The following is a 16518-nucleotide window of genomic DNA, read 5'->3' as shown; positions in this document are numbered from 1 at the left end:
AACATCAGTTTATTACAGCACAATCTGATCATTGATGTTCATGGTGATGACTGTGAGTCATTAAAAAAGATCAATTTATACTCAAAATATTATTTTGGTAAGATACAGAATGGTAAAAGATATTATAGAAAGATTTCTATCACAAATAGTTAAAATAAGGAGAGGTGGTACTCCATGAAATAAAACCTTTAAAATGTAATTGATTGCACATGTATAACCCATATCTGATTGCTTACCACCTCAAGGAAGAGGGAAGGGAGAGAAGGAAAAAGGGATAAAATTTGGAACTCAAAATTTTAAATAAAAATTTTTATTATTTAAAAAATAAAATGTAATTGCTGAGCCATTGTTGGTGAGCTTTGAATAATAGTGGCACCATGGGACTAAAAAGATTGGCACATTTTGTCTATTTTTCTTAGTAAAAGAGTGTACAGTCTAGAAACTATGTCTTTTGATCTTCATTTAATTCTTGACAAAATATTAGTAACAGTTACTAGATGGGTGGCTTTTAGAAAGGGAAGCAGGGCAGCTAGGTGGCACAGTGGATAAAGCACCAGCCCTTGATTCAGGAGTAACTAAGTTCAATTTCGGACTCAGACACTTGACATTCACTAGCTGTGTGACCTTGGGCAAGTCACTTAACCCCCACTGCCCCACCAAAAAAAAAAAAGAAAGAAAGAAAAGAAAGGAAAGCAATGATCACTAAAACCTGGCATGCATTCATTAAGAAGATCATAGCTTTATAGCTGGAAGGGGCATCAAGAAGCATCTAGTCATCTAACCCATCATTTTACAGTTGAGGAAACTGAGGCCATTCATTAAACAAAGATTTATTACCTGAATACTGTATTGAATGCTGTGTAAGGAGCTAAGGGGTATGAAGTTTAGATAAAGCAATAGTCTCTGCACTTATAGAGCTTGAAAATCTAATAGCCACTATAGATTCATTAAGAATAAGTCATATCCATTCCCCAAAAAGAGAAAAATATTTATTTGTACAAAAATATTCATAGCAGCTCTTTTTGTGGTAACCAAGAAGGAATGCCCATCAATTGGAGAATGGCTAAACAAGTTGTGGTATATGAAGGTAATGAAATATTATTGTGCTATAAGAAATGACAAGCAGAATGATTTCAGAAAGGCCTGGGAAGACTTGTATGAACTGATGTATATGAAGTGAGCAGAACCAAGAGAAGATGTGCAAAGAGACAGCAATATTGTTTGACAAAGAATTGTGAATGACTTAACTATTTTCAACAATACAATCCAAGATAATCCCAAAGGACTATCGGTGAAACATACTATGCACCTCCAAATAAAGAACTGATATTGATGGAACAGAGACTGAAGCATGCTATTTTTCGCTTTCTTTCATTTTTTTTCCTTTTATTCAACTATTCTTGTACAAAATTACTAATATAGTAATGTTTTACATAATCACACATGTAAAGCCCTTATCTGTTTGCTGCCTCAGGGAGGGGAGGGAGGAGGGGGGTAAGGAGGGATAAAAATTGGAACTCAAAACTAGAAATAAAAAATGTTTATCATTTAAAAAAACATAAGGAGACAAAAAAAGAAATTAAATAAAATGCAAAAAAGAGAATAAGTCATATCTCATTAACCTATGCCTTCTTTTTTGGCAGAATTAATAAACTGGTAGATCATGTGAAAGCTGAAAACATAATGTACAAGGATAATAAGAAGACATCTGATATCTTTATAGACAAGCTATAGAAGTGTAAATTAAATGATAATACAAGTTGGATTAGTATCTGGTCAAACAACCTGACCCAGATGTAATGATTAAATTAGTACAATTCAGTACAGTAAATGTTCATGAATGAATGGGCATTTAAGTACTTACTATGTGTAAAGCACTGTGCTAAGTTCTGGGGGGTACAAATAGAAAAGTAAGCCTGCCCCTGCTTTTAAGGAGCTCACATTCTAATGAGGAAGACAATGTTTAAGAAAGGTTTCAGCTTCATGTAGGGTGGAAAAAAGGCCCTGATCCTTGGGATACAAAAGGAAAGCAGTTGGTAATGCATCTTCTTTGATATTATTTCTACTGACCACATCAGTTTCCAATGCTGAACCATTTGACATCACCAAGGATTTGGGTGGTAAGAACTGTCAACCTGCATCTTTGTGGGGGTTGTTTTGCTCAATGATGCCTTCAGAGATTTGGCTGGAAACAGAACTGGAAGCCTGATTTGGATGGAGGTGGAGGCTACTATTATTTCCAGGGCTCTTGAAATTGCCTGTTCATTTGACGGTGGCAAGAATGGAGGGTCTCTTATTTACAGAAGTTGCTTTCATCAATGATGGCTGGAGGCAACAAGCTGGAAAAAATGGGCAATTGTCTCGGAGGCACTTCTATTCCATGTTTCTTGGGTTCAGAGTCCTGATCTGTCTCTATTGGGGGATGAGGGGAAGTTGTGGTTGAGGTGATGGTGGCTGGTTGATTCACTCTGGCATATTCCATCACCTCCCTCTCCCTAGGGGAAAAGATAAAAAGTATGTGACACTGAGGAGAAAAGACAATAGTGAAACTGTTTCTGGTCCCAAGAAGCTCTTATTTTCTTGGATGGTTCAATATCATCTTGGATGAAGATTTCTAATGGAATACCCCTGGAATCTTTTAGGCCCTGATATAGTTAAACTTTTAATCAATTATTTGGATAATAAAGGCATAAAGGCTATGCTTTTCAAATCTGTGAATGACACAAAACAGAGAGATAGTTAACATATTCATGACAGAATAAATATTCAAAAGGATTTTGACAGAATAGAATACTGATTCTAATAAGGTGAATTTTTTCTTCAATTATTTAAGGAGTTATAACATTATTGGTGCAGATCCTCACTCCACTAATGTACTTCCCCATCCTTTTATTATTATTTTTTTTTTGGTAAGGCAATTGGGGTTAAGTGGCTTGCCCAGGGTCACACAGCTAGTAAGTGTTAAGTGTCTGAGGCTGGATTTGAACTCAGGTCCTCCTGAATCCAGGGCCGGTGCTCTATCCACTGCGCTACCTAGCTACCCCCATCCTTTTATTCTTTCTGGCTTATCTCCCTCAGCTCTTGTGATCAAAAACATTCACTATCCTTTGGCCAACCTGGTGGAGTTTATCAAGACTGATTCACAGATGGCAGATATGCCATCTACCATGGTACTACTCAAAGCTTTCCTACTTAAAGGATCATAGATTTAGATCTAGAAGGAACCTTAAGGACCATTGAGGCCAACCTTCTCATTTGACAGATGAGGAACCTCAAGCATAGAGAGACTGAGTGACTTACCCAGGGTCACACAGAAAGTTCAAGTCTGAGGTGGGATTTCACCTAAGTGTTCATGACACTTATCCTATCCATTATAGTGTTCTATCCACTATACTAATCTATTGGTTTATTTAAGAAACGTTGATCAAGCCAGAATAAAAACATCAGAGGAGGATTTCATTGTAAGAAAATAAAATACAATCAGGATAAATGTAAAATGTTACATCTGGGTTCAAATAATCAACTACCTAAGTATAGTATGGGGGGAGAGAGAGAAAAAAATCTAGAATTAGAATTAATTGGCAGCCAATATGAGTAAAGAATCTTGTAGGACAGCCAAAAAAAATATATGATTTTAGGGTGAATTAGTAAAAGCATCATGTCCAAACTGCCCTAGACAATAGAGTACTATGTTTAGTTCTGGGTGCTATATTTGAGGAAGTACATTAACGACCAGAGCCTTCTCATAGTAGGGCAACTAAAATAGTAAGAAAGCGTGCAACACATGTGAAGAAGTTAAAGAATCTGAGAATGTTTAGTGAGGAGAATAACTGCAGGAGTCATAAAAGCTCTCTTCAAATATTTGAAGAGATAGTTGAGAAAAGGAGATCAAACTTGTTCTGCTTGGCCCAGAAGGCAGAACAAGGAGCAGAAGTTGGATATGGGTAGAAGCAATAGAGAGGCAGATTTTGCCTCAATTTAAGAAAGAAAAAAAAAATTCCTCCCAATTACAGCTGTCCAAAAGTAGAATGTACTGACCTACAAGATAGTTAAGTTCCTCATAACTAGAGATTAAAGCATTATGTAAATATGTTATTTTATTATTTAAGGAAACCAACTAGATGATTCTCAAGGAGGGAGTAGAAGGAATTTCTGTTTAAGTAGGGATCAACTTTCAGGATTTTGTGAATTTTCACTCAAGTGGAAAATTTACTTTCATGAAACAGCTCACTCTTCAGTGTCATTGGATAAATTAGATGTTGCTTCATAAAATGTCACTGATAATAGTTTGATATTCTATAATCAAGTTGTATGTATCAAGAAAGTATGTAACACACATAGCACCAAGAATCTCAATAAATAAGTGTTCAAAAGATATAGTCGGGGCAGCTAGGTGGTGCTGTGGATAGAGCACCGGCCCTGGAGTCAGGAGGACCTGAGTTCAAATCTGGCCTCAGACACTTAACACTTACTAGCTGTGTGACCCTGGGCAAGTTACTTAACCCCAATTGCCTCACTAAAAAAAAAAAAAAAAGATATAGTCAACTGTTTACAAAAGTATTACATATTATAAATGGCTATTTTAAAAAATTCTTTAAATCTCTAAGAATAAGACAATTAAGATAATTGTGAGGGTTCACCTCATGCTCAGAAAATTGGCAAAGGAGACAAAATATAGAAATCATCAAAGTTGGATGGGGTTATGGGAAGAAAGTCAATCAAACCAATACGTTTGTGTTGTAGCTATGAATTTATCCAACCATTATGGAAAGCAATTTATAATTATGTAAGAAAGTGTTTAAACTGTTCATATAATTTAACCCAGCAATTGTATTTTATTATTTAGTCGTGTCCAATTCTTCGTGACCCCATTTGGTTTTAGTGGGGCTTGAGGGGATTTTTTTTTTGGCAAAGAGACTAGAGTGGTTGTCATTTCCTTCTCCAGCTTATTTTACAGATGAGGAAACTGAGACAAACAGCATTAAGTGACTTGCCCAAGGTCACACAGCTAGTAAGTGTCTGAGGCCAGATTTGAACTCATGTCTTCCTGACTCCAGGCCTGGTGTTCTATCTATTGTACCACCTAGCAGCCCAAGTAATTGCATAAATACCACCTAACAGAATATAAATTCCATGAAATTAAAGATGATCTCTTTTTTGTCTTTGCACCCAGCATAATGACTAATCTATAGTAAGAAGTTAATATTTTTAAAAATAATTTTATTGATGGTTTCTGTTTCTTACATTACCAAATATTCCATATATCTCTCCCCCATCCTCTCCCCAAGAGCCTTCCCAAATGACAGTGTTTGGGGGAATCTTTTAAAAGAGGGAAAAAATTAGTATAATGGACTGATACATTAAGAAAGTCCAAAAATATGTGCAATGTATAACACCTATTTACTTCCCACCTTCCCCAAAGGGTAGGATGGGAGTGTCTTTTCATATATGCTCATTCAAATCCAAATAAAGTTAATAGTTGCTTGTTGATTTGCTTGTTGAATGTAGTCAAAGATAGAAACAATGGTCCAGTAATATACTGAGGTATTCATAGACACATTCTATGTAGATACAAGTAACTGAAAATAAAGTAGGTACAATCTCCCCACAGAACCTGTCATAGGAATGCAACAAAATATTAATATGCATTAATAAATAAGGAATATGAGGAAATCAGAGAAACATAGAATCAGAGATGGAAGGAGTCCCAGAGGCCATCTTACTTTACAGACAAGGAACTGAGGCCCTTAAGTGACTTGCCAAAGGTCACACAGGCAAGAAGCATCAGAGGTGAGATCTGAACTCTGGTCCTCTGACATCTGTCCATGGTACTGTAATGCTTCCCTCTGAAGACTTACATGAAATGTTGCAGAGAAAACTATGTGGAACCCAAAGAATAATATATACAATGACTACATTAATATAAAAGGAATGATATATAATTAATTATAATATAATATAAATATATTATACATATATAATATAATCATATTATGTAAAAGTATAATATGATTATGTATAATTAATATAAGGATAAATTCACCAGAGAATAGATAATGAAATATATCTCCCTTCTCATAAAAGAGAGGCAAGGGACTCAGAGCAGTATATTGTATACAATCTAGCACTAAGCACAGTGCCTGGAGCATAGTAGGTGCTTAATAAATGTTTACTGATTAATTGATTGATTGATGTCAGATATGGTCATTGTATTATATATTTTTGCTTAGCTTGTTTTTCCCCTTTGTTACAAGGGAAAGGTCAATCTAAGGGGGAGAGAGGGTGGTTGTTTTGTTTTGTTTTTCCAGAAATGACTTTGATGTAAAGACAAAAGACATCCATCAATAAAACATTTTATTTTAAAGAAAAAAGTTTCAGTGGATAAAGCACCAGCTCTGGATTCCGAAGGACCCGAGTTCAAATCTGGCCTCAGACACTTGACATTTACTAGCTGCGTGACCCTGGGCAAGTCACTTAACCCTCATTGCCCCACAAAAAGAAAGAAAGAAAGAAAGAAAGAAAGAAAGAAAGAAAGAAAGAAAGAAAGAAAGAAAGAAAGAAAGAAAGAAAGAAAGAAAGAAAGAAAGAAAGAAGGAAAGAAAGAAAAGTTTAATGTTTATATAAAATATCAAGACTCAGTTTAATAGGTTAATCAGTCTCCTTTCTTTATGGTCATGATATATGTCAGTTTCAAGCATGTGTCCACAGCCATCCCAACAGACCATAATCCAAATCTAAATCTCTACTGTGGCGCATGTGGAAAGAGACAAGAGCTTTCCCTACTTGGTTAGAAAGTAAGAGAAATAGAGACTAAGACAGAGACAGAGCAACAAAAAGACAAAAACAGAGTAAGACAGAAAGAGAGAAAGCAAATCAGAGAGAGAAACAGAACCAGAGAGGACAATGCAGCTTCTAGAACCTAAAGTTATACCCTATGCTACAACTAATCCTTCCTGTTTAGATGATTCTAATCACTCTCAGCAAGTTCACACTTTGAAAGCTATCGTTTAACTTCCCTGTCCCACATCAAGAGATGACAGCCAGCTACTGGGCAGCTGCACCTGTCTCCCTAGGAAAAACCAATGGGTGAAGACAGAAGTGGGTCATTTACAACCAATTTCCCCCTTTTCCTGTAGGAAGAGCTCTCCACTGTTTCTAGGAAAATGTTATCACCCTATCTAGCCCTCCTGAATTACATCTGTCCAGTCTGCTACAGGGGTGGCTAGGAAATGGTGAGTTCATTAACACTGAGTCACTGACTAAATGAATGACCCATATTTGGTCTTATCTGGTTTCCCTGGAGCTATTAACCCAACAGCAGGGCTCCCAACACCCACTGCAGCAGAGCTACCATCCCATAATTCCCTCCTATTTTCCAGCCATCAACATGTCTAGATTTGTCGCTTGCCAATCCATTACAGTGCTCAGTAGATGCTAAATAATCATCATAATTGGTAGATTTCTGACAGCTCATGTCACCAGCTGACACTGTGAACATGGGGCTGATGTATTTGAGGCGCCTGATCTGTCTATTGTGCTTTTCCAAAGTCAACAACCTCCTCATCCTCCATACAGGGCAGGATTTCAGAGTGCATTAGGACATCTCAGTTCATTTACCCCTGAACTCAAAGATAGACAGCCAGTTCACCCTAGCCTTAAAATGAAGTAGGCTTAAAACCACGTACTGTGTTCTATTCTGCATAAATATCAAATGCCCTACGGCTGGCACACCTCAACTGGAGAATTTCTCATGTCTTGTGAATCTTATGTCAATATAGTGGGTCTTGAAGAAAAATGCAATTCCTCTCCACCCTGCATTGTCACCAAGAGATGCTTCCTCTCTTACACGGAAATGAAAGTTCCCCATATAAAAGGAATCCAAAAAGGGATGGAGGACACACTAGGTGTGTGCCAGTAACTATAATTGCAGCTAGCATGGTGTAGGACATGTGATTTATTTCACTTATCTATTCTATTTCCTTTCTACTAAACATTCTTTCCTCCTCAGCATTATCAGCCTCAGATATCTGCCAACCTGGTATTTTTGAAAACTTTAAAACCCCATACACTTTTTTTTCCCCATTATTCTTTTCCCTTTTTAATGAAAAGCAGTTGTCAATGCCTGACAAGTTATCTGGGGCAACACCCTGAGTCTAAGGAAATGAGCGTTCAATGCCAACTCTAAGAAACATAAAGTATAGAAAAGAGGAGGATGAGTATTGTTTATATTCACATGAAACAATATAAGGTCTGGACTCGAACTGCAAAAAGAGGGATTTGGGGTACATATAAAGAGAAACAGTGTGATATAATGGAAAGTGTGCTAGCCTGGGATTCCAAAGTCCAGGAACTTCCACCATCACTAACAGCTGCTACTCCAAACTACAGAGACAAGGTCCCTAGGACCCTAACAAACCCTGACAGATTTGGCTTGGACAATACATAAGCAAAAGAGTCCTGGTGATAGGAGCTAGAGCTAGAGGGTTGACTAACCTTTTTTGTGTACAGACCCCACTTTGGTGGTATGGTGAAGTCTATGGACCCCTTTTCAGAACAATTTTAAATGCATAAAACAAAATACATAGAGTTACACAGGAAACTGATGATATTGAAATAGAATTTTTTTTGGTCCATCAAGTTCATGGATCTATTGAATTTTTTTTTCTCTTCTGGATCCATTGAAATCTATAGAAGGACAGTGTTGGGGGTGGAGGGGGAGATAAATCCTAAATTAAAAATCACTAATGGAGCATAATCTCCTCATTGGATGTTAGGAAACAAAGAGCATGATCCTTCCTTCCACAACCAGGTGTTAGTTTCTCCCACAACACCTCCTAAAACTAGCATAGAGGGATTGTCTTCATTCCTCCTAAAGGGCTAACAATTGTGAGTGGCCCCATACCCCTGTACAGGTACCCAGACGATCTTCTTTGCTGGCACCCCCAGCTTCTGACACTGTACACTGTGAGGATTACAAATATAAAACACAATCCAGTCATTCCCTACTCTATTAAGTAGAGAGCCAGGTAAGGGAGATGGCATATATACACATAACTGGGATAAAAAACAGAGTTCCATAAAGGATGTGTAAAATGGTAGGGGGGGTAGTCACGGGAAAGAGGGATCATCTGCTATGGATGAATCCAGAAGGATTGGATAATGAATACATACACAGCCAAAAATGCCCCTCCTGGGCTTTTCCAGAAGGAAACTGAAAGATCACCTGATCTTTGGCCCACATTTTTAGAGGGCAGAAACTAAGGCCTAAAGGGGCACTGTGACTTGTCCAAGGTTATACATGGAATAAATAGAAGAAGTAAGATTCAAACACAGGCCCTCTGATCCTAAACCCATCAACCACATTAAGACAAATGTTGGAAGGGTTGTGGGGAAACAAACACATTAATGCACCATTGATGGACCCATAAAAAGGTCAGCAGTTCTGGAAAGAGATTTAGAACTATGCCCCAAAAGTTACTGAACTATACATAACTTTTGCTATAAATTTAAAAAAAATTATTAATGACATTCTATAAGATCCCAGGGAAGATGAGATTGCTCATTAATTTTATTTGGGAGGAGCAGCTAGGTGGCACAGTGGATAGAGCATGGGCCCTGGATTCAGGAGCCTGAGTTCAAATCCGGCCTCAGACACTTAACACTTACTAGCTGTGTGACCCTGGGCAAGTCACTTAACCCCAATTGCCTCACCCCCAAAAAAATTTATTTGGGGGAAGTTAGGTGGTGTAGTAGATAGAGGTGGCCCAGCTTGGAGTCAGGAAGACCTGAATTCAAATCTGGTTTCAGATACTAACTAGTTATGTGACCCTGGGCAAGTCACTTAACCTCTGTTTGCCTCAGTTCCCTCAACTGTAAAATGGACATAATAATAACAACACTTACCTCCCAGGGTTGTTGTAAGGATCAAAGGAGAGAATATTTGTAAAGTGCTTAGCACAGCACCTGGCACATAGTAATGTTAGCTGCTATGATGATGAGAATGAAGAGGAGGAGGATCATAGTCATGGTCCTCTTCAAGAACAAAGGACAAGGGGCAGCTAGGTGGTGCTGTGGATAGAGCACCAGCCCTGGAGTCAGGAGGACCTGAGTTCAAATCCGGCCTCAGACACTTAACACTTACTAGCTGTTTGACCCTGGGCAAGTCACTTAACCCCAATTGCCTCACTAAAAAAAAAAAAAAAAGAACAAAGGACAAACCACAACATTATTATTATTCGTTTTGCAAAGTACAAACTTCCTTCCCCTTGCCTACCATGCTCCATTTTCTATAAGATTCCAAGGAGCCAAAAAGATGAATAAGAAGGGAACATTTGACAGGAAAGTCAAGCAGGTAGAAAGTCAGGGATCTCACCTCCTTTTCTTCCTGGACCCTTGATCAATTCTAAAAATTAGTTGGTAAGTCTGGTTAGTTAAGTATTTCCCTTCAATAAAGTCAAGGGATTCATAGAAAGAAACATCTCTGCATTTTGGACATTAGGGATCAGAAGAGGGGCAGTCAACCCTTGGCCTATGAGGGAGCTGTTTGAATGCAGGTGAGTTAGACAAACCCCACTTGCAATTACCCATCCAGTTTTTCACCTGATATCTTAGAACTCTATCAATCCATCAATCACCAAACATTTATTAAGCATCTATTAGGTACAAGGATACAAATAAAAGAGTGAGATGATCCCTTCCCTCAAAAAGTTTATAATCTACCATGGGAAACAACATATTCATAAATATATGCTATATTTTAAAAGATATAGAGAAAACTTTGTAGCTAAAAGGGACCATAAGAATATAGATCGTTCTTCTCCTAGAACACCCATAGCTAAACCATCCTTGTCAGGGAAGCATTCATACTCTTTTTAAGGACTTACAGGAAAGATGGTGGTGGTGGTGGTGATGAAGATGATGATAAAATAATAATAACTGACATTTTTATCATGCTTTAAGGTTTATGAAGCAACTATGTATTCATAATTGTATTTGATCCGTATAAAGATCCTATGGGGTAGATGCATCGAGGAAGTAGTGGCATACTCTTTTGACAAATGAGCAAACTAAGACAGAGGTTAAATAGTTGGTCCATAAAGGTCCTAATTCAAACATGGATCTTACTCCAGGAACAATGCTCTCTCCATTACTATACCACATTCTACTTATTAAAACAATTCTACTTTGGAATGTTGTCATCTCATGAAGACCACCATGGTATATAAGAGAGACCGAGAGCATTTTTAATGTATATTACTAGTATCCAGTATTCCATTTTTCTATTCTTATTGTATGATCTTGTTTGCCCTTTCTGAGTCTTTGGTTCCTCCACTATAAAAGAAGCAATTGGACACCCTCCCTGAATTCCCCTTTTCTTCCCTTTGCTGGTTTGTACCTCCACAGAAGACCAACTTTGATGCCATAACCTGTCATGGAGGTGACCCTGGACGTTCAAATATTATGAAAGTATAGGAAATAATAGGTTCTAGACGGCCCTGCCAAGCTCAATAGGCTTTGAATACAGGCCTGGCAAGGTTTTAGCTATCTGTAACCCAAGGACTACATTAGCTTCAGGTTGATGAATTGTTCATCCAATAAATGTTCAATCCTTCAAAGTACTGAAGTGTTCCTGAGGCCAGGAACTGTTATTTTTATCTTTATATTCCAAAGACCTATCATAGCACCCTGTACATAGTACATCATTTCAGCTTGCTTTGTCCTGTTCTGCCCACAGAGGGAAAAGAACAGTCACTGCCCACATTGTAAAAGGTCCTTTATAAATCTGAAGATTTTGCAATTGTCCCTTCAGCCTTCTCTAACCCATGATGAATAACCTTTCCTCATAGTTCTCATTTTTCAGTTTTACTATCATCATCTTTGCAGTTGTCCATGGGAACACCCTTCTGGTTCTCCTTGTCCCTCTTTAGCTGGGTGGCCCCGGACTAGGCTCAGAACTCTAGGCCACGGCCTGAAAAGGGAGGTCTGGGGACAATGGTACAATGATCCCACAGTTCCTACATTCTGTGCTCCTATTCATAACGCCTTGGGACCTGACCGTGATTTCTGTTTAGTCCTAGTCCTGCCCTGCTGACTCATGGTAAGATCCTTATCCACGATGACCCCTATGACTTTTTCTGCTGCATTTGCACATACCATGCATGAATACATGCCATTGGCTTTTCCTCCCCAAATGTACTGCTCTCTGCTCTTGTCTCTCTTCAACTCTGCTCTTTTTCTTGTTACTTCTCTGTTTCACCAAGGTCAGTGTGAAGTCTGAACCTCCTGACATTGCTAAGCCTAGCCCCAACTTGGTGTCATCTCCCAAATTAATTCCACCATCCTAGGAACTGATGAAAAGGGTTGGGGGTTGGGAAGAGGTGGGCAGGGAACCAAAGGACCAGGGAGCCACTGCTGTGAAACACTATTTGTTATGCGCCTGCAAACTGACAATGATCCCCTGATAACTCCTTTCTGGGTATGACAGTCTAAGCAATTATGAGCCTACCTAATGATGTGGCCTTGGCCCTATTTTCCAAATTTCTTGATGGGTATGTCATACAGAACAATGTGAGAATCCTTGCTGAAGTTAAGAGAGAAGATATCTATTGCTTCCCTTCAATCTATCAGCTTGGCATACTGTCTTAGTCAGAAAGGATTGCTCTTTTCAAAGTAAAATGAGTTGATACCTTGTGTCTCTTTGTATTTCATGGTTTTTGCAAACTGAGTTTCCAGGGATCATTTTCTTCTCATGTTTTCAGGTTCGGATGAAAAGCAGCCATGTCAGCACTAACAACTCCCAAGGTCATCCCCTTTACCCTTTATAAGATACACATACAGTGGTGGCTCTTACCCAGCATTTTCACACCTCCTCTATTCCCTGTAAGGGTTTAAAAATGGCAGTCAGTGGCCCTACTGTAACAGCAGCCAATTATTCTAGGTCCCTGGTATGCCAACCTTTCTTTCACTTTTCCTATATCTGACTTTGTTGTACATGTAGTATGTAGGTTTGCCATTAAGGGGCTGTGCTCTGTCTATTCTCAGTGCCTTTCATATGTTTCCTCTTTGCTGCCTGATTGATTGGATGAACATGGCAATACAAGGCCCCCTACTTGTACTAACACCTGCTTACTAGTATTGGTAATTTGACAGGATTTGGAATGATAAATGTGCCTTGTCCTGTTTGCATTCAACACAGTTGGGAGAAATTAATAAAGATACATTTTTTAACAGACGGGTGAAAAAGAATCCTCTCAGGCTAGGATCCATTGGCCAAGTTTCACCCTGAGGAAAAAATTTATGGCCAAGTTCTACATATGATTCCTGCCCATCAACTCCCCAGGAACAGTAGGCCAGATTTAAGTTTGGGATTCTGTGTCTAATCAGAAAATGAAAGAGATGGCAAAGAGCTCAAGAAGTCATCTGGATCATACGTCTGTGTCGAAGTCAGGGTCCCATGACCTCTGGCTGCCAGAGTCTTGTGACCTCTGGCACAGGTAGATCTGAAAGAATGCGGAAGAGCTCTGAAGGTGTTTTCAAGGATGTAGCTGTCATTGAGCTTGTAACATAGTATTGTCATTGCCCAAGGCATGTGCCTACAATTTCCAACAATTCACAGTATAATCTAGCGCAGGTGCTACCCAGAAGCACACACAACACAGGGAAAGCACCACCACAAATGTATAAGGAGAGATACGCTGGACACCAGACTTCCTAAATCAACATGGTTTAGACACATGGAAGTCTCATCTAAGTCTTTTGCTCTTTCTCCTATTAACACAGATTACTGCATTCATATGGGGTTTAAAACACTAGCCCAGAAGCCTGATTGAGCTCTGCTTTACTAGCGAGGGTAGACAATGCCTCCCGAGCTGGTATCCTCATCAGGATTATTGGTAAAGGCTGCTTTTTTCCTTCTCTGCAGGACAACTGTCCTACCCCCCTGATTATGGCCTAAGCACTACAGTTAAACTATCCTAGATGTCCCTACTGATAAAAATTCCCAGGGAAGGAAATTAGGTGACTCCCTGCCACATCAGGGCTTTTCAAGCAAGAGCTGGAGTCCTCTGGAGAGCTACCAATGGCAAGATGCACAATTGGAAAGGACCTCAATGGCCAGCCATGAAGTCCAACCCAGACCCGAAAAAGAAGCCCAACTACAACAAATCTGACAAGTGGTCATGCAGTCTTTGCTTGAAGACCTCCAAAGTGGCAGAAGCCACTATCTCCTCAGGCAACTTGCTGAGTTCTTGGATAGCTCTAATCAGGAGTTCTTAAACCTGGGGTCTGTGAGCTTGCTTTTTTTAAAAAAAATTTTTTGATAAGTGTATTTTGATGCAACTGGCTTCCTGTGTGACCCTACCTACATCTTTTATTTTATGCGTTTAACTTATTGTTCTGAGTGAGGGATCCTATGTTTCACCACACTGCCAAAGGGGTCCAGAAAACAAAAAAGGTTAAGAACCCAGCCTCTATTTTTTTAGGGAGCCTTCCATAACGTCAAGGCTCTTTGCAGCACCCCCCCCCGCCCCCAGCACTCCTAGTTTTGCCCTCTGTGGCCAAAACAAGACAAATAGCACTCTACCCTCCTCACTGACCACACTCTGCTTTCAATCCTAGCCTTGCATGTCTGAGCCCTCAGTGTTTTAAAAGCTCCTTGAGAAGCAGGTGAGTCTCCTTCCAAACTGTAAAATTTACAAGTAGTAGATTAGCAGAGCCTTGGGGGCAGGACCTACATCTTATCTGGGTTTAGCATATCCCCCAAATTCAGAGCAAAATGCCTCACCCAGAGTGAGGGCAGTGTTTGGGGAATTGAAATGACTTTCCCTTCCCAGGCTTCAGTTTGGTCCTCTATGAAATGAGAGGGTTAAACTGAATTACCTCTAAGGTCCTTGGCAGCTCAAAATCTTATGGTGCTCTGAGGGGGCAGCTAGGTGGCGCAGTGAATAAAGCACCGGCCCTGTATTCAGGAGGACCTGAGTTCAAATCCAGCCTCAGACACTTAACATTTACTAGCTGTGTGATCCTGGGCAAGTCACTTAACCCCAATTGCCTCACCAGAAAAAAAAAAAATCTTATGGTGCTCTGAATTGAGCTGAAGGAGATTTAATGGAAGTACTACAGTCTCCTCTGGAAAGCTTGTGCACTCCTTCATCAATGCTCACTTCCTTTCCTAATTTCCCCCTCCCAAGTGACTGCCTTCTAGGGCAAGGGGAAGGAAATTAGCATTCATACAGTGCCTACAGATACAATGTTTTACAAATATTATTTCATTTGATCCTCATGAAGGTGCAAGAAATGACTTTCTCAGAGACATATAGCTATTAAGTATCTGAGGGCAAATTTGAACTCAGGTCTTCCTAACTCTAGGCCCAGAAAGCTATCCTCTTTGAGACCTCCACTTCTTCTATTATCCCATTGTCCTCATTTGACTCTCTTTTTCACTCTGCCCAAGCCCAGCCACTGAGAGACAGACTTTGATGCAGGTGATCTACTAAGCCAGGGGTTCTTAACCTGGGGTCTGTAAACTTTAAAAAAAAGATCAAAGATAGGGGCAGCTAGGTGGTGCAGTGGATAAAGCATGGGCCCTGGATTCAGGAGGGCCTGAGTTCAAATTTGACCTCAGACACTTCACACTTACTAGCTGTGTGACCCTGGGCAAGTCACTTAACCCTCATTGCCCTGAAAAAAAAAAAAGATCAAAGAAGTAGATGCAGATAAATCTATTTCAATACAATCAGTTTTCTTCGAAGTCCTATATATTTTACTTTATGCATTTAAGAAACAGCATTCTGAAAAGGTTCACCAGATTGCCAAAGACATAAAAAGAGGTTAAGAACTTCTGCAAATCATTTTTGAAATAAAAGAAAACCACCTTTGAATGGAACATATTGAAATACCCAGCAGATATTGCCAATTCCTCTATTTAAAGACTCATGCACACTTGCACATGAGTACGCACACACGCACGCACACACATGCACACACACACTCTTAGAACCTGGAGTCCCCTTCAGAGTTTAGCTACAGATCTATAACCCCAGGAAACCCAGGGGAAGGAGCATAGATAAGGATACTGCTGCCAACCCTCTAATGAGGAGCGTCTGCTCTCAGGAGGCAGGGCAAGACAGGTCGAAGCCATGCTTGGAAGGAGGTCTGCTGCTCCCACCACCAGCCAGGGCCAAAGCGAATCCTCTGCTATCTCCAAATGTGAACTTCATTAATTTGGGAAGGATTTTTATCAGTGTAGAGGTTAATTGTCTTCCCCTGACATGTTTCTTGCTGAATACATCTGGGTGACAAAATTAATTTCCTCATTAGTTATTTTTAAAAGTGGAACAAGCTAAGGGGGAAATGTGGTCTGCAGAGAGACCGTGTGGATTGCTAGGCTTCTGCACAAGGGGCTGACCTTGAGTGGTCTCTCTGGGCAGTCCCATGGGCCTCTCTCTGGTTTTTCCTCACTTGAAAGATAGAGAGAGGGTGACATAAATGCAAAGTTTGAGTCAAAATCCCAAGATAGAC

Source organism: Dromiciops gliroides, chromosome 2 (genome assembly GCF_019393635.1).
Source record: "Dromiciops gliroides isolate mDroGli1 chromosome 2, mDroGli1.pri, whole genome shotgun sequence".
NCBI lineage: Eukaryota > Metazoa > Chordata > Mammalia > Microbiotheria > Microbiotheriidae > Dromiciops > Dromiciops gliroides.
This window is presented reverse-complemented; position numbering follows the sequence as displayed.